Source organism: Camellia sinensis, chromosome 11 (assembly GCF_055761805.1).
Source record: "Camellia sinensis isolate YWXY chromosome 11, ASM5576180v1, whole genome shotgun sequence".
Classification (NCBI taxonomy): Eukaryota; Viridiplantae; Streptophyta; class Magnoliopsida; order Ericales; family Theaceae; genus Camellia; species Camellia sinensis.
This window is the reverse complement of record NC_138971.1, coordinates 115063452-115086251: the sequence shown is the minus strand read 5'-3', so window position 1 is coordinate 115086251 and position 22800 is coordinate 115063452. Positions and strand designations below refer to the sequence as shown.

Below are 22800 nucleotides of genomic sequence, written 5' to 3'. Positions count from 1 at the left end.
TCATATGCTTACAGATACAACAATAATACATCAATAAAAAGGGAAAGACGAGTGCAAATAGTATCATAGCAGAACATAACCATCCCAATCAGAATACACTCTGATAATAAAGTTAGCAACTATCTCCCTCAAGAATAGTTAATAGTCAATATTCACCATAATTAGGCAAGCTGTTAAAGGCAACAGCTAAATTCGACCAATTAGGAGGTTCCATCCCAAAATTTTGCCATATTTTCACTTTGAAATAAACTGGACAGAGTTCTTCGCATTAAGATCTTTTTTTATGCCTTAAATATAAATTAAACACTTTCCATGAACATGAAAATTAATGAGTTAGTGGACAATGTAAACAATGCTAGATAGTACTTATCCGGAACTACCAAGAAGAGGAGAGCCGATATGAATTCCAATAACGTGAAGGACATGGAACTCAAATACAAGAAGTGACATTAAACATTCACAAAACTCAACTATAGAATGTTGCACAGAACACTCACAACTTGTGAGTTGAGTTGAGTGATTCTTAATTTACAGAATATTTTCCTGACACTTGTACCATGATGTCCTTGTTGATATGAGATAAAATTAAAAAAAAAAAGAGTAAAATCCGTGTTCTCTGTTTGGAGATTTTTACCAAGATCAACTATTATTTATACTTTGCAAGAATACAATATTATTAGAGTTAATTACACTTTCATTCCTATATTTTAATTTAAATTTTATTTCAGTTCTGATAGTTTCAAATTGAACAATTTGATTCTTCCGTAACTTAAATAGAAAGACTAAACTGAACCAAATTACTTAATTTAAAACTATAATAACCAAAGTAAAATTTAAACGAAATTATAAAGACGGGAAAATGTAATTGATCCATATTATTAATACAAGTCAATATTTACATAATGCAGGGTCTTCCAATGTTTGATGGTTTTCAAAATTCATGCTTGCTTTTTAGCATATATTGGTGTCCCATCCCTCCCTCTATCTCTATGAAACTTCATGATTGTTACCCTGTTTGGAAATTGATTTTGTTCCCCACAACCACCATCAAAAACTAAAGTTGTATTCTCATTATTTTGTTTTACTTTTGATTTCAGGAAAGAGGAAGGGGGTGGGTTAAAATCATGGCACATGCTAGTGAGTTTCTCAATCATTATTGGTTTGAATTTTGTGTATCTCGATCCAAGAGAGGGACATGAAAATTCACCAGACCAACCAATCACTTTTCTAATCTCATCAACTATAACATTGCCCAAATTACCAATCGTATGACTAGTAAAAAATGAGAGATATAGAGAGGGGAATCCATTTAACTTCAAATAATATCTTAATTTTCAATTTTATAAATATAATTAATGACTTTTTTATATATCTATTCTATTATATAAAAGAAAGACTGTTTATACTTTTGTGTCATATATTTTGAGTTTTTTGAAAATACCTTTATAATTGATGTTTATGTAAAAAAGAAGAGGATAAGACTTGAAATTAAGATAATGAGTTTGGCAAATCAAACTCTTATTACTTGTGTAAAAAACATTATATGTGCATTTTTTTTATCATTATTCTTATATTATTACATTTTTTAAAATTGCACGGGCGTTGCGTGTGTGGCCTACTAATGTGTGTATATATATATATATATATATGGAAAATATCAAATCAGTGGGACAATGGAGAAATTATTGCTCTAGAGATGAAATTTTTTGTGGTGCAACTCTGACACAGTAAGAATTTGCACCATGCGTACAGAGAATTTGCACTATGTACACAGTAAAGTTGTACCACCATAAAAATGTAAATAATTTTTGATTGTCCCATTGATTTGATATTCCCCCCTCAACATATATATATATATATATATATTTGTGCTGACACTTTCAAGTTTCAGGGGAGCTCTAATATCGAATGGATATCAAATATTTGTAAGGTAACATTGTTAGAACTATCAACGATCGATAGAAAGAATATTTTATTTATTTATTTATTTTTTATTTTTTTATCATTTACAAGGAATGAGCAGGTTTATATAATATGAATTTCTATATATTCTAAGCTATACACATTTTGTGGCTATAATTAAGGTCGACTTATATCAAGGGATTTACAATCAAGACTCATCCTAAAATCTCTCTAATGACAACTTACGCCAACACTCCTCCTCAAGTTGGTGCATACAGGTCTCTGATGCCCAACTTGTCAAGTGAGTTGTAGAAATTCTTGCTACAAATAGCTTTTGTAAGGACGTTTGCCAACTGGTCTTCGGATTTAATAAAAGGAAATCGAATTATCTTGGTCTCAAGATTTTGTTTGATGAAATGTTGATCCACCTCCACATGTTTGGTTCGATCATGTTAGACAGGATTGTGTGAAATATCAATGGCGGCCTTGTTGTCACAAAATAGATCCATCTCATAGCTTGGGGCAAAGCCAATTTCTGTTAACGGTCTTTTAAGCCAGAGAAGTTCATAAAGGCCCTTAGCCATTTTATGGAACTCAACTTCAGCACTTGATAAAGCCACCACATTCTGCTTTTTACTTTTCCGCGTAACGAGATTCTCGCCAACAAACATGAAGTATTTCGAGGTAGATTTTCTGTCTGATATATTTCTTGCCCAATCTGCATTTGTATATCCCTCAACTTTGAGATGATTATTTTTTGAGAACATAAGCCCTTTTCCCGGAGATGACTTTAAGTATCGAAGAATTCTGATCACTGCATCCATATGATCCTCACTCGGACAATGCATGAATTGACTTACTATGCTCATAGCATAAGCAATATCGGGGCGAGTATGTAAGAGGTAAATAAGTTTTCCAACTAACCTCTGGTATCTCTCTTTGGTTGTTGGCATTTGGTCTGGGTATTCTCCAAGTTTGTGGTTTTGGACAATTGGTGTGCCTGCAGACTTACACTCTACTAGTCCCATATCTGATAGTAAGTCTAGGATATATTTTCTTTGGGAAAGGAATATACCTTGCTTTGATCTAGCAATCTCAATTCCCAGAAAATATTTAAGCCTCCTAGATTCTTTATTTCAAATTCAGTTGCCAAATGCTCTTGGAGTCTTGATATTTTTTCTAGATCATCCCCCGTAATAATCATGTCATCTACATAGATTATTAAGGCCGTGACCTTGCCCAGTTGATGTTTTAAGAATAGTGTATGGTTTGCGTTGCTTTGTTAGTAGCCATATTTCTTCATTGCCAAACTGAATTGCCCAAACCATGCTTTAGGTGATTGTTTCAATCCATACATTGCTCTTTGTAATTTACATACCACCTTAGCCTTAGAAGTTGCTGTGTAGCCCAATGGAACATCCATGTAGACCTCCTTCTCAAGATCACCATGAAGGAAAACATTCTTTACATCAAACTAGTGTAGTGACCAATCGAGGTTTGTTGCAAGGATTAATAATACTCTAATCGTGTTTAATTATTTAGCCACTGGCGAGAAGGTCTCTTGATAGTCTACGCTGTATGTCTGTGTGTATCCCTTTGCTACTAGCCTTTCCTTTTATCGTTCAATTGAACAATCTGCTTTGTGCTTGATGGAGAACACCCATTTACACCCTACCGTCTTCTTTTCTTTGGGTAAGGACACAAATGTTTCATTTTCCAGTAGTGCCCCCATCTCTTCCTTCATATCTTGAGTCCACTTAGGATATGTCAGGGCTTCATGAACGTCGGTAGGAACACGACATGAGGAAAGTTCATGCACGAATGTTTTGAGGGGTTCGGAAAGCCTCTTTGTGGACACATAATTGGCAATTAGATACTTTGAACTTCGATTTTCAATATCCGGAGAGTATCCAGTTGGTGGTTTGCCATGGTTATGTTTGAAAGGTAAAGTATAGCCAACAGAGATATCCATATCATTAGAGTCTGGAGGTATAGTAGGAGAGGTTACCTCAGGGATATTCTCAGGAGACGAGTCAGGCATTGAGGAGTGAGGGGTTCGTATTTCAGCTTCAGGTAGTATGGGAACTGTATCAACTTTAGGTGGTGGAGGTACTTCTCTGGGAATTGTAGCGACTTCCGAAGCATCCTCCACCCCTAGCCTTGTATTGGGTTCCTTATTGACTAGGATTTCGGTATCATTAAATCTCGGCCAATCAAACCTTTGGCACAAGAGGCTCATCACATGTTTATTTTTATGTTTTTAATGGTTCATTTTGTAAAATTTGTTGAGTAATCCATGCATACAAAAATTTATTGGTAACTATTTTGAATCATACTTGCTTTTAAAAAATAGACAATTTATTCACAAAATCATATTAGACACATTTTTTTAAGACAAATATGATTTGAATATGTGAATATGATGTCTGATAAGCTTAATTTTTTGTATGCATAATCCATTTGATGGGTCTTAAAAAGTGAGTGGTTTGGATACGAAGATAATCCCACAGTGGGCCCACCATGGGTCACAGTAGCGATTGGGAACAACAATGATCACAATTCCAATTAAAGGAAATGAGTTTTAAAGAAAAATCCAGACTTATTGATAATACTTATGAAAAGGTTTTACTAAACAAAAACTATATATATGTACTTTTTCATCCTTTTGCCTTTTTTTTCTTTTTATTTTGTTTTGTTTTGTTTTTGGGAGCGGGGATGAGGAGAACCAAAAGAGAATTATAATAATGTGCAATAACTGCAAAATAATAGTAGTTTTTCACATACTAGCATAATGTTGCACACACCAAATCTTTCTTAAACTTTGTAGTGGTAGAAGTCTCATGCATTGAGTAGTCTATTTTTATATGATGGAAGTTATATTAAACCTTCTTCTATACTTTCTTGTGACAATGTTTATCTTAACATATAGTTAATCTATTTAATTCTAGTTCTTAATGTCAATTTATGATTAGAGGCATAACCTTCATCAAAATGAATTATGACGATTTTCCATAAATCAATAGTCAATTAAAATCTTAAGAATTGGTTGGATAAAGTAACTATTTGGACAATTTGCAAAGAGAGAAAGAGAGGGAAAAATACATAAAAGAAAGAAAGAAAGAAATAAATAAATAAATAAAGGAAAACTTAAATAAGGCCACTTCGTGTGTGTTCCAAGGGACACAGCGGCTACTACGTACATAGTTTCGGTGTGTCACGACCCAAACCCGGCCCTAGGGGTTTAGCACCGTAACCGGCCAGTAATCTGAGATTACCGAAGGCCTGCAGAACAGTAATACAGTAAAACAGAGTACAGGGCCTGGCGGAAGCCAATACAGTAATTAAACAATGCCCAATGAGCTGTGACAGTCTGTATGCCAAAAAGATTTTTCATGCATTCATACATATACAGTACAGAACAGTATACACAATATTTACAATCATTCAGACTAGGGACTCGACCCTATATAACCGTACAGAAAACATTCCGTCTGTACAAACAGTACGGTCTATACAAAACAGTGAAACAGTATAAAAAGGGGGAAATTCTAAAACACCCCTAAGCCTTAACAGTAGGCTCGGAACCTCGCAGTGAGGCACAAAGGCTGGCTTGACAAAACTGGAGTAACCCTGACGCCTCTAGCTGCGGTCTGGTGCCTGTACACCTACATATATATATGAGCAGTGAGCTAAAGCCCAGTGAATAACACAATATGTAAAGAGGTTAAGAATGAATGTCCTTACAGTATGAAAACAGTTCATTTCAATCAGTCATTCGGTTGTTCAGTACAGTAAACAGTCATATGTGGTACATCCATTAGCATAACAGTAACAGTAGGTCTTAAAAGACCGAACAGTAATGATGGCCATCAGTCAGTAAACAGTAGTGGTTCCACGAGGGAACCGACAGAGAATTCTGTCGCAGTAACAGTAAACAGTAGGCGCTAAGGATGCCACAGTACAGTTCAGAAATAAAGGACATACATTCATTCAGTAAATAATACCAGTTCAGTAAACAGTTCAGTTCAGTATTCAGAAGATAATCAGTTGAACATATCTTTACACAATTGTTACTCACAGAGTTTGGGCTACAGTATGCTAGAGCGTGTCTCCCCAGTTGCCAACCCTACACAGTTCACAGATTGAGCACACACTAAGCTACACAGTTGGGAAATTTCATAACTTAATCCCTAATTTGCCTTGGTGTGTTCTACAATGATATCCTCATCAAGATGCCTTAAACTAGGCCTAAGAATGCCTAGGATGGGATGAGGATGCAGAAATACGCTTAGAAAATATTTTGCAAAGTTTGCTGAAAATAAGAGCCTCGCTCGAGCGAGACTTTCTACGCTCGAGCGTAAGTCCAAAATCAAAGGCTTCGCTCGAGCGAGGAGTCCTTCGCTCGAGCGGTCTGCAAAACAGTAAAAGTACTGGATGCTGAAATTTTACGCGCGATCGTCGCTCGATGGTCGCTCGAGCGGAGCCCTGGACAAAGGTGCTCGCTCGAGCGTGGAATCCTTCGCTCGAGCGAGGAAGCCAAATCTGGAATTTCCAGATTTGCCTCCCAAGCTCAAACCAAGCATTCAACCACTCCAAACTCGACCTCTTGGGCCCAAATTCTGGAAAACATCATTAAATTCAATGTATAACAAGTTTCAAAGCTCAATTTATGAATTCAAGCCCCAAATGTGAGTCAATTAAAACCACATTCAAACCCATTTTCAAGAACAACATTCAAACATGTCATGCATGAGTTTTAAACTAAATTGAAGCTCCAAGGCTTGCTCAAATGAGCTCATTTCTTTCCAAAACCAGATGAAAACATGGTCTATAACAACAATATGAGCATGCATGTAACCATTTACCATGAATTCAACCCAAAACTCATTAATTCAACCATGCATGCAAGAAATGAGCTTCAATTCACCATTAATGACCCAAATCATGACTTAGTTCTACAATGAAGCATGAACCATGCAAGAACTAGTTCAATAGCATCAATAAGAAGATAAGATCCTTACCTAGAGCTTGAATTAGAAGACTAGGAGCTCAAATATGCAATCTATACTTCAATTCCTTCAATTCTCCAAGCAAAACCAACAAGAACACTTCTCTCCCTCCCTAACTCTCTCTATGGTCGGCAATGAGAGGGGAAATGGCTGAGGAAATGTTTTGATTCAATGTGTGCAAGGCTCTAGCATCACTAGGTAGTGTGCCACTAAGGGTGGCAATATGGTAAATAAACCGAACTCTTTAATTGGCTTATTTTAATCTAATTTAATCATACCTAATCAGTTTTCAGATAAATATACCATAAAATCACATTAATTATGAGGGTCACGGAACATCAATCGGTTTCTAATTCGGCCGCCGATAAGGCCTTCAATTAGCAGTTTAAGCATGTAAACATGAACAGATAATCAGGCAATCAAACAGATAGAATGCAATTAACTAACATATACTCAGTCAATTCAGTTTCAATTTCAGTCAGTCGGTTCGGTATTTCATTCAGTTCGATTATCAGTCAGTTATCAGTCATTATCAGTTTTCGTTTAACAGTAATCGGTGATTAACGGTAATCAATCGGTCATAAATCAGTAAACAGTACGAGGGTTGTTACAGTCTCCCCTCCTTATAAAGAGTTTAGTCCTCTAAACTCGAGTTACCTTCATTCTGGAAGAACACAGGATTCAGTGGAAACAGTTCAGGATATCGTTTAGCCATGTCATCTTCCCTTTCCCAAGTGGCATACACGCCACCATGGTTCTGCCAGTCAACTTTCACTAACGGGATCTCTTTGTTCCTCAGTTTCTTGATCCGCCGGTTTACAATCTGTATAGGCCGTTCCTCGTAAGTGTAGTCATCACTCAACACTACGTGGGTAGGCTCTATTACATGGAAGGGATCCCGGAGATAGTCTCTCAACATCGAAATGTGGAAGACATTATGCATATGCTCCATTTCAGGAGGAAGCGCAACTTGATACGCCACCGGATTGATTTTCTCAATGATCTCGTATGGTCCGACGTATCTCGGTGCTAACTTGCCTTTGACTCCAAAACGAGTCTGGCCTTTCATTGGTGTCACTTTCACAAAAACGTGATCACCCACTTCGTACTCTCTGTCCCGTCTTCTGACATCTGCATAACTTTTCTGTCTACTCTGTGCAGTTTTCAGTCTTTGCTGTATCAGTTTCACTTTTTCAGTTGTTTCATACACAATCTCGGGCCCAAGCAAAGGCCCATCTCCAACTTCTGCCCAGCAAATTGGAGATCTACATTTTCTGCCATACAATGCCTCAAAAGGCGCCATACCAATACTCGAATGGTAGCTGTTGTTGTAGGCGAATTCAGCTAAGGGCAAGTGACTTTCCCAGTTTCCCTGAAAATCAAGGACACACATTCTCAGTAAATCCTCCAGAGTTTGGATGGTCCTTTCTGATTGGCCATCTGTCTGAGGATGATAGGCACTACTCAGTCTCAGTTCAGTACCCAGTGCGGTTTGTAGGCTTTGCCAAAACCTCGATGTAAACTTCGAATCCCTGTCAGAAACAATAGACACAGGCACTCCATGCAGTCTTACAATTTCATCAATATAGATAACAGCCAATTTGTCCGCATTATAGATTGTCTTGACAGGTAAGAAGTGAGCAGATTTGGTTAGTCTATCAACAATAACCCAAATTGAATCCATACCTTTTCTGGAGCGAGGTAATCCAACGATAAAATCCATCGTGATATGCTCCCATTTCCACTCTGGTATGGGTAGGGGTTGCAATAGTCCGGCAGGTCGTTGATGTTCAGCTTTGACCTGTTGGCAATGAAGACATTTGGATACAAAATCGGCAATCTCTTTCTTCATTCCCGGCCACCAGAAATTCTGTTTCAGATCTTGGTACATTTTCGTATTCCCCGGATGGATAGACAATTTCGAATTGTGGCCTTCTTGCAGAACTCTTCTTTTCAGTTCAGTATCATTTGGTACACACAGTCTTTCTTGAAATTTCAGTACATTATTCTCAAATTTGAATCCCGGTCTCGGTTTAGATTCTCTTTCTTCGATGATCTTCTTCAAGAAGTCATCCAGTTGCTGCTTCTCTTTAATTTCCTCAATCAGTGCCGGTTGAGCAGAAAGAGCAGCTAAGGTTCCACCTTGTTCCCGTAAAACAATTTCAATTTCAGATTTTTCAAGGTCACAAAGCAACTCTTTCTGTCCTGTAAGCAAACATGCTAAGTTTCCAATCGATTTCCGGCTCAATGCATCGGCAACGGTATTGGCTTTTCCTGGGTGGTACAAGATCTGTAGGTCGTAATCCTTTATCAGTTCTAGCCATCTCCGCTGTCTCATATTCAGTTCTTTCTGTGTGAAGAAATACTTCAAGCTCTTGTGGTCGGTATATACTTCACATGTTACCCCGTACAGGTAGTGACGCCAAATTTTCAGTGCAAATACTACTGCAGCAAGTTCCAGATCATGGGTCGGGTAATTCTTTTCATGTGGTCTCAGTTGTCGGGAAGCATAAGCTATAACCTTCCCATTCTGCATTAAAACACATCCCAAACCCTTATGAGAAGCATCACTAAATACAGTATAACCATCCGTACCTGAGGGTAAAGTCAAAACTGGTGCAGTCACAAGTCGAGTTTTCAACTCCTGGAAAGCAGATTCTCTTTGGTCGGTCCAGTCAAATGATGTCCCCTTCTGAGTTAACTGAGTCAATGGTAGAGCAATTTTAGAGAAATCTTTGACAAATCTTCTGTAATATCCAGCCAATCCCAAAAAGCTTCGGACTTCAGTCACATTTGTTGGTCTAGGCCAGTTCACCACAGCTTCAATTTTCTGCGGATCAACAGAAATCCCGTCTTTGCTAACAACATGCCCCAGAAACATAACATGGTCAAGCCAAAATTCACATTTAGACAGTTTAGCATACAGTTTCTGTTCTCTTAAGGTTTGTAGGGCAAGTCTCAGATGATGTTCATGTTCTTCTATACTCTTGGAGTAAATCAATATGTCATCAATAAATACAACAATAAAGTTGTCAAGGTATGGTTTAAAGATTCTGTTCATGAGGTCCATAAATGCAGCTGGTGCATTCGTGACTCCAAAAGGCATAACTAAAAATTCGTAATGTCCATACCTCGTTCTAAAAGCAGTTTTATCAAGGTCTTCCGGCTTAACCTTCAGTTGATGATATCCGGATCTAAGATCAATCTTGGAAAATACTTTAGCACCCTGTAACTGATCAAACAGGTCATCGATACGCGGTAACGGGTATTTATTCTTTACAGTTACCTTGTTCAATTCACGGTAGTCAATGCACAGTCTCAGTGAGCCGTCTTTCTTCTTTACAAACAAAACCGGTGCACCCCATGGTGAGGTACTGGGTCTAATAAACTTCTTGTCTAACAGTTCTTGCAACTGCGCCTTCAATTCTTTCAGTTCAGTTGGAGCCATTCGGTAGGGAGCTTTAGAAACTGGCTGTGTTCCGGGAATCACGTCCACGGTGAATTCAATCTCCCTGTCAATCAAATCCCCTGGCAAATTGTCTGGAAAAACATCTGGGAATTCTCTGACTATAGGAATACAGTTCACATTAGCATTATCATCAGTAGATACAGTCAGTACAGAACACAGATATCCTTTACACCCCTTTCTAATTAATTTAACAGCTTTCACTGACGAAATCAAATACGGAGGAGGTACTACTCCACTCCCATTAAACACAAATTCAGGCAAACCAGGTGGACGGAAAACAACTTGCTTGGTCACACAGTCAATAGTGGCATGATATTTTTGTAACCAATCCATCCCCAATATTACGTCAAAATGATCAATGTTCAATGGCAGTAAATCAATAAACAGATGCATATCCCCGACAATAATTTCACATGCGGGGTACATATAGGCACATGTCATGGATCCCCCTACGGGTGATGATACGGCTAGCAGATAGTTCATGGGTTCTAAGGGTCTATCCAATTTTCGTGAAAAGGCATGCGATACATATGAATGCGTAGACCCCGAATCAATCAGTACATATGCATTTTGAGTACAGATAGAGAGAATACCTGACACAACGGTCTCGGTATTCTGCACATCTCCCGGTACTAGTGCGAACACTCGGCCTTGCCTCACAGGCTCTTTCCCCGTAACTCTGGGGTTAGGCTTTGGTGGAGCATTTGATGCTGCTGCGCTTGGTGCAGCTTTACCACTGGCTTGTGGAGCAGAGGGGCAGTCTTTAACCATGTGGCCCACCTTGCCACACCTGTAACAGGCTCCAGATATTCTGTAGCAGACTCCCTTGTGCTTCTTGCCACACTCAGGACAGGGTGGTATGAATCCACTCCCTTGACTGAGGCTAGTTGTTGTCCCCGTATTCTGTTTCTTGTTGGCTGGGTTGTGCTTGCCTTTCTTAAATTTGAAACCCTGCCTTTTACCATGCCATTCAGTTGTTGGTGTCTCAGATTGTTTCACTGCTGCAATGTTTGACTCGGCCATCAATGCCCGGTCGAGAACACCCACAAAAGTTGGAAGTTTCAAAACATTTATCCGGTCAAGTATTGCCACATTAAGGCCGCCTTCAAATTTTCTGGCCTTCTTATATTCAGTATCCACCATGTGCGGTGCATAACGGGCAAGTTCAGTAAATTTTGTTTCATATTCGGCAACGGACATTGTGCCCTGCCTCAGCTGTTCAAATTCAGTCACCTTTCTATCCCTGACACACTGAGGGAAGTACTTTTCAAAGAAGGACTCCTTGAACTGAGCCCAAGTCATAACAATGTTTGTTTCACGGATTAACATCCACCACCTTCTAGCCTCTTCTTGTAGGGTGAAGGTAGCTAACAGTACTTTGTTCGCTTCTGAGCACGGAAACACTTCAAATAATTTTTCTGTTTCCAGAACCCAAGCTTCAGCTTTTAGCGGTTCAAGGCCTCCCTGAAAGGATGACGGTTTCATTTTGCTGAACTTCTGGGTGAGAGAAATAATATCCCCATCATCCACATTCACATTAGGTTCCGGCTGTACCGGAGGAGGAGGAGGTGGGGGCGGTTGGTTCTGTTGCTGCTCAAGTCTAGCAGTTATCAGTTCTATCATTCTTTCCATTCTTTCCATTCTTGCCTCGGTAGACGAGGACTCAGGTTCATTTGCATTGTCCATTTCACTATAAGCAGTTATAACAGTTTTAAACATAAGCAGTCATTTGTTTAACAGTTTACCACATTAGCATGTATTCAGTCATAACATAACCACACACTTATCATGCTCATGAGATGCCCTAATAACTTTTTCTAGGACCCCCCTATAGCTCATTTGGACACGTGTGTGCGGTATAACTCGTGGTAAGTATCGCTCTGATACCACTCTGTCACGACCCAAACCCGGCCCTAGGGGTTTAGCACCGTAACCGGCCAGTAATCTGAGATTACCGAAGGCCTGCAGAACAGTAATACAGTGAAACAGAGTACAGGGCCTGGCGGAAGCCAATACAGTAATTAAACAATGCCCAATGAGCTGTGACAGTCTGTATGCCAAAAAGATTTTTCATGCATTCATACATATACAGTACAGAACAGTATACACAATATTTACAATCATTCAGACTAGGGACTCGACCCTATATAACCGTACAGAAAACATTCCGTCTGTACAAACAGTACGGTCTATACAAAACAGTGAAACAGTATAAAAAGGGGGAAATTCTAAAACACCCCTAAGCCTTAACAGTAGGCTCGGAACCTCGCAGTGAGGCACAAAGGCTGGCTTGACAAAACTGGAGTAACCCTGACGCCTCTAGCTGCGGTCTGGTGCCTGTACACCTACATATATATATGAGCAGTGAGCTAAAGCCCAGTGAATAACACAATATGTAAAGAGGTTAAGAATGAATGTCCTTACAGTATGAAAACAGTTCATTTCAATCAGTCATTCGGTTGTTCAGTACAGTAAACAGTCATATGTGGTACATCCATTAGCATAACAGTAACAGTAGGTCTTAAAAGACCGAACAGTAATGATGGCCATCAGTCAGTAAACAGTAGTGGTTCCACGAGGGAACCGACAGAGAATTCTGTCGCAGTAACAGTAAACAGTAGGCGCTAAGGATGCCACAGTACAGTTCAGAAATAAAGGACATACATTCATTCAGTAAATAATACCAGTTCAGTAAACAGTTCAGTTCAGTATTCAGAAGATAATCAGTTGAACATATCTTTACACAATTGTTACTCACAGAGTTTGGGCTACAGTATGCTAGAGCGTGTCTCCCCAGTTGCCAACCCTACACAGTTCACAGATTGAGCACACACTAAGCTACACAGTTGGGAAATTTCATAACTTAATCCCTAATTTGCCTTGGTGTGTTCTACAATGATATCCTCATCAAGATGCCTTAAACTAGGCCTAAGAATGCCTAGGATGGGATGAGGATGCAGAAATACGCTTAGAAAATATTTTGCAAAGTTTGCTGAAAATAAGAGCCTCGCTCGAGCGAGACTTTCTACGCTCGAGCGTAAGTCCAAAATCAAAGGCTTCGCTCGAGCGAGGAGTCCTTCGCTCGAGCGGTCTGCAAAACAGTAAAAGTACTGGATGCTGAAATTTTACGCGCGATCGTCGCTCGATGGTCGCTCGAGCGGAGCCCTGGACAAAGGTGCTCGCTCGAGCGTGGAATCCTTCGCTCGAGCGAGGAAGCCAAATCTGGAATTTCCAGATTTGCCTCCCAAGCTCAAACCAAGCATTCAACCACTCCAAACTCGACCTCTTGGGCCCAAATTCTGGAAAACATCATTAAATTCAATGTATAACAAGTTTCAAAGCTCAATTTATGAATTCAAGCCCCAAATGTGAGTCAATTAAAACCACATTCAAACCCATTTTCAAGAACAACATTCAAACATGTCATGCATGAGTTTTAAACTAAATTGAAGCTCCAAGGCTTGCTCAAATGAGCTCATTTCTTTCCAAAACCAGATGAAAACATGGTCTATAACAACAATATGAGCATGCATGTAACCATTTACCATGAATTCAACCCAAAACTCATTAATTCAACCATGCATGCAAGAAATGAGCTTCAATTCACCATTAATGACCCAAATCATGACTTAGTTCTACAATGAAGCATGAACCATGCAAGAACTAGTTCAATAGCATCAATAAGAAGATAAGATCCTTACCTAGAGCTTGAATTAGAAGACTAGGAGCTCAAATATGCAATCTATACTTCAATTCCTTCAATTCTCCAAGCAAAACCAACAAGAACACTTCTCTCCCTCCCTAACTCTCTCTATGGTCGGCAATGAGAGGGGAAATGGCTGAGGAAATGTTTTGATTCAATGTGTGCAAGGCTCTAGCATCACTAGGTAGTGTGCCACTAAGGGTGGCAATATGGTAAATAAACCGAACTCTTTAATTGGCTTATTTTAATCTAATTTAATCATACCTAATCAGTTTTCAGATAAATATACCATAAAATCACATTAATTATGAGGGTCACGGAACATCAATCGGTTTCTAATTCGGCCGCCGATAAGGCCTTCAATTAGCAGTTTAAGCATGTAAACATGAACAGATAATCAGGCAATCAAACAGATAGAATGCAATTAACTAACATATACTCAGTCAATTCAGTTTCAATTTCAGTCAGTCGGTTCGGTATTTCATTCAGTTCGATTATCAGTCAGTTATCAGTCATTATCAGTTTTCGTTTAACAGTAATCGGTGATTAACGGTAATCAATCGGTCATAAATCAGTAAACAGTACGAGGGTTGTTACAGGTGGGTTTTTGGTTTTCAGTGGCAGCAACAAATTGATATAATGCTTGGTGGAATTCAATTCCGTGAGTTTGTTTCGGCGGTGGATCTTTTGTTTTGTTTCTACAATCTGTTTCGAAGACTTTTGTTCATCTATTTGGTGAGGTTTTTTCTCTTGATTATTTGTGACTATTTGAAATTCACCTAAGAGTGGTTTTGTGAGATCATTCGTGTCTCGTTTGTAATTGTTTGGAAACTATTGGTGTGGGAAATCATATCTTTTCCTTAACAACTAGTATTAGAGTTTATAGTTTATTTTGATTTATGTATTTGTGTAAATCAATGGAGGGAATGTGGGTCGTATGTCTAGCTTCAATGGAAGTAATTGGATAACTTGAAAAACTAAAATGCAAGGCCTATTATTTTGTAAAGATTTGTATGAACCCATTGAGGGTGATAGTAGCAAACTTGAGGGTATGAAAAATGATGAATAGAAGAGATTTAATCGAAAAGCTGTTGATGTTATTCGTCAATGGATTGATGATAGTGTGTTTTATCATGTTACTACTGAAACTTCGGCACATTGTAACAACCCGTTAAGTTGTCCCTTAAATTTTATATTAGTATGATTTAATTATAAATGAGAAAAACCCTAAATGTTTAATTAAATATTCCGTAAGAGTAAAATAAAATATTGAATAATATGGTTGTATGTGATAAAATGAAATTTAATTAGGGATTATATATTATAAAAAAAGAGAGTATATAATTAGTTTAAGAATTGAGCCAAATTAGAATTAAATCAAGGTTTAAAAATAAAAAAAATAAAAGAAAATAAAAAGAACAAACCGAAGCAAAATGTAGCCGAGGATGATAATTAGGCATGCATAGGTGTAGACTAGTGAGCCACAGTTGGATAAGTTTGGATTGAGAGAGGAGCATTTGGAGGAGCCACGTGTGTAAGCTGTGGCTTGGGGCTCACAGGTTGACTCCTTATAAATAGGGAGGAGATGTGGAGTTGAGGCAAACAAAGAAGGGGAAAAAGTACCGGAAGTAATGAAGAAAAAGTGAGGTATTAATTTTGAGGTGAGTTATATTATACTTTGAGTCACCATAATATATTTTACGTATGTTTTAAGTTATCATAATTTATATTTTATGTAAATTGTGTTTTAATTATATTATTTATTTTATGAACCTTATTTCATATACTAAGGAAAACCCATGGATATAACTGTTTATTAAAATGTATTTACGGTAATTATTTTATAAGTACCACCACGGAGCTCCTATGCCTTGGGGGACTTAAATAATCATTGGCCCTTTGATTAGTTACGTTGTGAACCTTATGGATCCACTGACTCTCTGATCTCTAGCGTGGAGCAAAGTGCTGTGCGGAGCTAAGTGCTACACTATTGTGGGAGCCATCTCTAGAGTTCGTACGAACCACCTCTTCAGTCTATACATCTGTTCTGTTTTGCTTTGTATCGTGGTTAGGATTATTTGGGTTATATGATTTCTGATTATATACTCCGTATTTTAATACTAAGCTTTGTTTGGCCTATAATTATCCATGGTGATTTTATGTCCTTATCCTCTTAGTATAATATTTCTCACTCTACTATGTGCTTATAGCTGTTTACCAATTTTCAAGAAACAATGCAATTCAAAAATAGCTTTTGGAGAGTCTTAGATGCGGGACTGTAGAATAGATACACATAACACTTTTATAGTATTTATAATTATATTATTCATATGTAAATATCGACCTTTTTGGTCAATAAATTTTGTTATAAAAATAGAAACTCCGATGATTATTTTGGTACTCTCACTTAAATATTTTTCCGCACATGTTTAGTAATTTGTTTAAAAATCGACCGGAGGTAACTTTAGTTACTGGCCATCACGTTGTTTAACCCTTGGGTACGAGGAGCGGGTCTTGACACACATGATTTATGAAAAAAATTAGAAGGTTTTTATGATAAAAAATCAGCCACAAATAAAGCTTTTCTATTTTGTTAGTTGGTTAATTTAAAATATACAGATGGTAGCCCCATTCCGAAACATTTGAATGAAATAAAGAGTATTGTTAATCAAGTTGCTTCTATAAAAATTGTTTTTGATAATGAGTTGCAAGTTTTGATGCTACTTAGTTCTTTACCTGAAAGTTGAGAGCCTTTGGTTGTGATAGTTAGTAATTCGGCGCTGGATGGAGTTGTTATAATGAGCCATGTCACTAGTAGCTTGGTGAATGAAGAAACTAGAAGAAAATCAGCAGGTTCTTCTCATTCGGAGGCATCTGTTGTAAGAGGCCGAAGCAAGACAAATCAAGAGATGGTTCTTTTTCAAAGAAAGACATTGAGTACCATTATTTCCATGAGAAAGGGTACATGAAGCAGGAATGCCGAAAGCTCAAGAACAAGGAGAAAAGACGTGACAAAAATGTGGATAAGAAGTAAGAAGACACAACGGTGGTTACTACCAATGGTGATCTCATGGTTATTTGTGAAGATGATTGTGTTAATTTTGTGGGCCAAGAGAACAATTGGGTTATTGATTTCGATGCTTCTATTCATGTGACTTCTCGAGTTGATTTTTTCACTACCTACACCAAATGAGATTATGGTTATGTTTGAATGGGTAATGAAGGTTTGTCCAAGATTGTTGGCATGGATGATGTTTGCTTGGAAACAAATTTAGGCTGTAAGTTGTTGCTTAAAGATGTGAGACATGTTCCCGATATTCGCCTCAATTTGATCTCTACCGGAAAGCTAGATGATGAAGGTTACAACAACAAATTTGGTGATGGAAAATGGAAGTTCACAAAGGGTTTTTTGATCGTGGCCAAGTACAAGAAGACTCATACATTTTATTCGATGCAAGGAAAAATTTGTAAAGGTGTTGTCAATGCACTTGAAGATGATACTTCTACCGAATTGTGGCACAAGTGGCTTAGGCACATGAGTGAAAAAGCGCTGCAAGTTTTGTTCAAGAAAGAGCTTCTACGGTTTTAAAGGCACGCATCTTAAAACTTGTGTTCATTGTTTGGCGGGCAAAAAACATAGAGTTTCTTTTCATAAAACTGTTACTTCTAGAAAAGAAAATGTTTTAGAGTTGATTCATTTGGATGTGTGTGATCCTTTGAAAGTTAGAACACATAGTGGTGCACTTTATTTTGTTACTTTCATTGATGATTATTTAAGGAAAGTTTGGGTTTTTACACTAAAAACTAAAGATCAAGTTCTAAATGAATTTAAGCATTTTCAGGCCATGGTTGAAAGAGAAACAAGCATAAATTGAAGTGCATCCGAACAGACAATGATGATGAATACATTGGGCCATTTGATGAGTATTGTCGCAGCCAAAGTATTCGGCACCAAAAGACAATTAAGAAGACTCATCAACAAAATGGCGTTGCCGACAGGATGAACCGCTGTGCAAAGAACAAGGTGTCTGCTTTCACATGCTAAATTGCCAAGATCCTTTTAAGGTGAGGTAATGGGGACAACAACTGACGTGATTAATTTGTCTCATTTCTATCCTTTAAATGGTGATGCTCTAGAAAGAGTTTGGACCGACAAAGATGTGTCTTATGAGCACTTGAGAGTGTTTGGTTGCTGAGCCTTTGTTCACATTCCAAAGGATGAGAGGTCTAAGCTTGATAACAAGTCAAGACAATGCATTTTTCTTGACTATAGGAGTGATGAATTTGGTTATAGATTGTTGGATCTAGTCGACAAGAAAGTTATTCGAAATCGTGATGTTGTGTTTCTTGAAGACCAAACAATTGAAGACTTTGGTAAAAGTGATCAACCAAAGCTAAAAACTAGTGATCTCATTGACATAGATCCATCTCCTTCATCTTCAGTTGGTGATGAAAATAAGGGAGATATGCAGCCACCAATTGAAGATGTGGAGGATGATACTAATCCTAATGAAGTTGAGCTAGAAATTGAGGAGGAACATCCAACTCAAGAATGCTACCACAACTTGAGTTGAGGAGATCTACAAGGAATCGACAACTTTTGAGAAAGTATTTTCCTAATGAATTTGTGTTGATTTTCGATCAAGGGAAGCCCGAGAGCTACCAAGGAGCAATTGAGCATGTAAAGAAAGATGATTGGAAAAAGGCCATGGAAGAGGAAATGAATTCCTTACTTGAAAACCATATTTATGATTTGGTGAAGTTGCTTAAGGGGGGAAAATTCTGAAAAATAAGTGGGTCTTCAAATTGAAAAATAATGGCAAGAATCTAAGGTACAAGGCACGCCTTATTGTGAAAGGCTTTAGGCAAAAGAAAGGTGTTGACTTTGATGAAATTTTCTCATCGGTTGTAAAGATGTCTTCTATTCGAGTTGTACTTGGCTTGGTTGCAAGTATGAACCTTGAATTTGAACAACTTGATGTGAAGACCACATTTCTTCATGGTGATCTTGCAGAAGAAATTTATATGGAGCAACTAGAGGGTTTTATGGAAAAAGGGAAAGAGAAATTTGTTTGCAAATTGAAGAAAAGTTTGTATGGTCTCAAGCAAGTGCCGTGGCAATGGTACAAAAACTTTGACTATTTCATGATGAATAATGATTTTTCTAAAACCACTTCAGATCATTATGTGTTTGTGAAAAATTTTTGGATAGCAAATTTATTATTCTTTTACTTTATGTTGATGACATGTTAATTGTGGGTCAAGATTTTACCATGATTAACAAGTTGAAGTTAGAGTTGAGCAAATCTTTTGCTATGAAAGATTTGGAATCGACAAAGCAAATACTTGATATTAAAATTGTTCGTGATCGCAAAAAAAGGCTGATTTGGTTGTCTCAAGAAAGCTATATTGAGAAAGTACTTGGGAGGCTCAACATGGATAAAGCAAAGCCGGTTGGTTGTCCATTTGCGAGTCATTTCAAGCTTAGTTCGAATCATTGTCCTACGAGTGAGAAAGACAAGAAAGAGATGTTGAAAATTCCTTATACTTTAACGGTTGGTTTTTTGTTGTATGCCATGGTTTGTATAAGGTCGGATATTGCTTACACCGTTGGTGTGGTGGGTCGGTTTCTCTTTAATCCGGGTAGAGAACATTGGGCAGTGATGTTGAGCAACACATCTTCGAAGGTGTGTTTTTGTTTTGGGGATGGTAGGTCGATGCTTGATGGGTTTACGGATTTTGACATAGCTGGTGATGTTGATTCTAGGAAATTGACTTTGGGGTATTTGATGATATTTGCAGGGGGAGCTGTGACATGACAATTTAAATTACAAAAATGTGTTGCTCTCTCAACTGCTGAACCTGAATTTATCGCCATTACGGAAGCTTGCAAAGAAGAGTTATGGTTGAAGAAATTTTTACAAGAGTTGGATTTGAAGAAAGAAAGGTATGCGCTTTATTGTGATAGTTAAAGTGCTATTCATTTGAGCAAAAATTTCATTTTTCATTCGAGATCGAAACACATTGTGTGAGATACCATTGGATTCGTAATGTGTTAGATTCGAAATTGTTACAACTCGAAAATGTTCACACAGATGATAATATTTTGGATATGTTGACTAAGGCTTTGTCGAGGGACAAAAATTTAAAGTGTCGAACTTTGATAGGTATAGTTGATGTCTCCACCTAAGTCGGTAGGGGAAGAATTGTTAGGTATACCTCCTTATTGGAGTATGGGACCCAATTGGTTTATTAAAATATTTAATTTGGTTTCGTATTAGTTATAATATATTTTTTATATATTATATTTAACTTTTGGAGGCCTAATGGGTATTTAATAATCTATTTGGTAACAATTAGCGCTTTGATAAAAGCCCAAGAATCAACAATATATATATATATATATATTGTTTTTTGTTCTTCCAAGGGACACACACAATGGTTGTTACATACATAGTTTTGGTGGGTTTTTGGTTTTCAGTGGCAGCAACAAATTGATGTAGTGCTTGGTGGAATTCAATTCTGCGAGTCTGTTTCGACGATGGATCTTCTACTTTGTTTCTCCAATATGTTTCGTAGACTTTTATTCATCTATTTAGTGAGATTTTTCCTCTTGATTATTTAGAATTTATCTAAGGGTAATTTTGTGAGATCATTCATGTTTCATTAGTAATGGTTTGGAAACTATTGGTTGATAGTAGAATCGGATTTCGATCCCGTGGACGTATCTCACATTAAGGGAATGGCGTAAAAATTTCGTTGTTAATTTAATTTTTTCATATTAATTTTTATTTTCATTAATTGATTTATTTGTGAAAAATTATATATTTTCCGTGACAAATTTGGTGAGCTTTAACTTGTGAAGTGGTGATCAGACAACTAGATTAAAATTTAACTTTCACAAATGGTAAAAGTAATTTCCCTTGAATTCATACCAACAAACAAGTGAAAAAGATAGTGAACCCTCAAGAGTCAAAGGTAAGATCTTCCTCAAAAAAGGTGGTCAAAACAATTATGGTGTATCCAATCATGGTGTATAGAATTCCATGAGAAAATGTTGGAAGATAAGAGGATCATATGGCCTATAGCTCAAACCTTTTGATCAACCCTAAAATATGTGTACTACATTTTTTTTTTTTTTTCTCTTTTTTGTTGGGTTTTTGTATATATCTACAGTAATAGTGTGGCCCTGTATCAAATAGTTCAATTACGAAATCTATTTCTAAGAAATCACGTTCATTCATATCAATCATGTATTAATTTTTGCTTACTGTGGATCAAGTGATAAGTCAAGCAAGAAACAAAGAGGTAGCAAAAACTTTTGCTTAGGAATATGAAAAGAAAAAGGTTGGTTGGTGCCCTACTCCATGTAAAGCCAAAACACTTTCAACCCCTTTTGAAGCACAAACAAACTTTTATTTCAATTAGTTGGAGTTGGAGTTGGAGGGAAGTGATATCTTGTTTGTATGGTTTATGGTAAAGACCTAAAAATCATATTATTTCTAATGTGTTTAGGTTTGGTGTACAACTTTTAGATGGCATATGTCTCCATCCCCTTCACATGTGAGAGCATGTGCATGTTAACATCCACATGGTCCTAACTACCCCTTCTTCTTCTTAACTAGATTAAGGAGTAAAATGGTATGAGACCCATGTGCCCCCTCCCCTTCCCTCCTCTCCTCTGCTCTCTCTCTCTCTCTCTCATGAAGTCAATGCATCATCTTCACTGATAGGTTCAGTCTTTCAGAGTTTACTGGAGGTATGCACCACTTTGAGGTGGACTCATGGACACAACTAGTAGCATCTCAAGCTTTTAATGGCTCACTCAATTTTCCACTAACAAAAATAACCTTTTATATTTACCAAATGCATCAGCTTTTGTAACAATAACTTTATCTTGAAACAAAATAATAATAATAATAATAATAATAATAATAATAATAATAAGCAAAATTGAGAAACCAAAAATTTCATTGACAAACAAATTATATATAATATATATTCAGTCTTTACTATAGTATATATCATGGTTCCCTTCCCTATCCCAAATGCAAACAGAGGACAATCTTGTTGCATGTTGCAATTGGTCAGTGCAAGAACAACTAAATAGGAGGTAGTTGCTTTGTTATTTTACGTTGTTTTAAAGAAAAAAATGCCAATGATTGTATCAGTGATTATCAATTTTAATATATGAATATACAAAAGATATAAAAATATGTTAAAGTATCAATTGGAAATATATAAAAAAAATAAATAAAAATTATTCTTTTTTTTTTTTTCATTTTATTCACTAGATGATAACCTTAGTTGCTATAATTGTTAGAAAAATTGGAATAGAGATGACGTCACGAACAATTGAGAATATCGCTTCAAGGTATGTTACAGGTGTCATTGTCCTTGAGACGTTATTTGTCCTCACAAATAGTGCAACGGGTAATGGCAAATCGTTTGCAGGATATAAGGAAACCTAGCCAAAATTGTTTTTCAATTTATGTTTTGCACTTAACAAAAGTTGACCCAAAATACCTTTGGTGGTGTACAAAATAGAACAAGTTCTGGAATTCTAATTCTACAGAAAATAGAACTTAGAAGAAGAAGAGAAAGAATAGTGGATTGCCTTATAAAAAGCATTGTGAAAATAGGAAGAGAAATTTGAATTTTTCTAGTAAAATCTGAATGCCTAATCTAATCTTTTCTTTTGCATTTGAATAAAATAA

General features: G+C 37.1%; 1 pseudogene; it reads right to left on the bottom strand.

Moving 5' to 3' along the window:
• Positions 1-2354: 2354 nt before the first annotated feature.
• LOC145802565 (secreted RxLR effector protein 161 pseudogene) lies at positions 2355-2930 on the bottom strand (annotated as a pseudogene).
• Positions 2931-22800: the final 19870 nt, after the last annotated feature.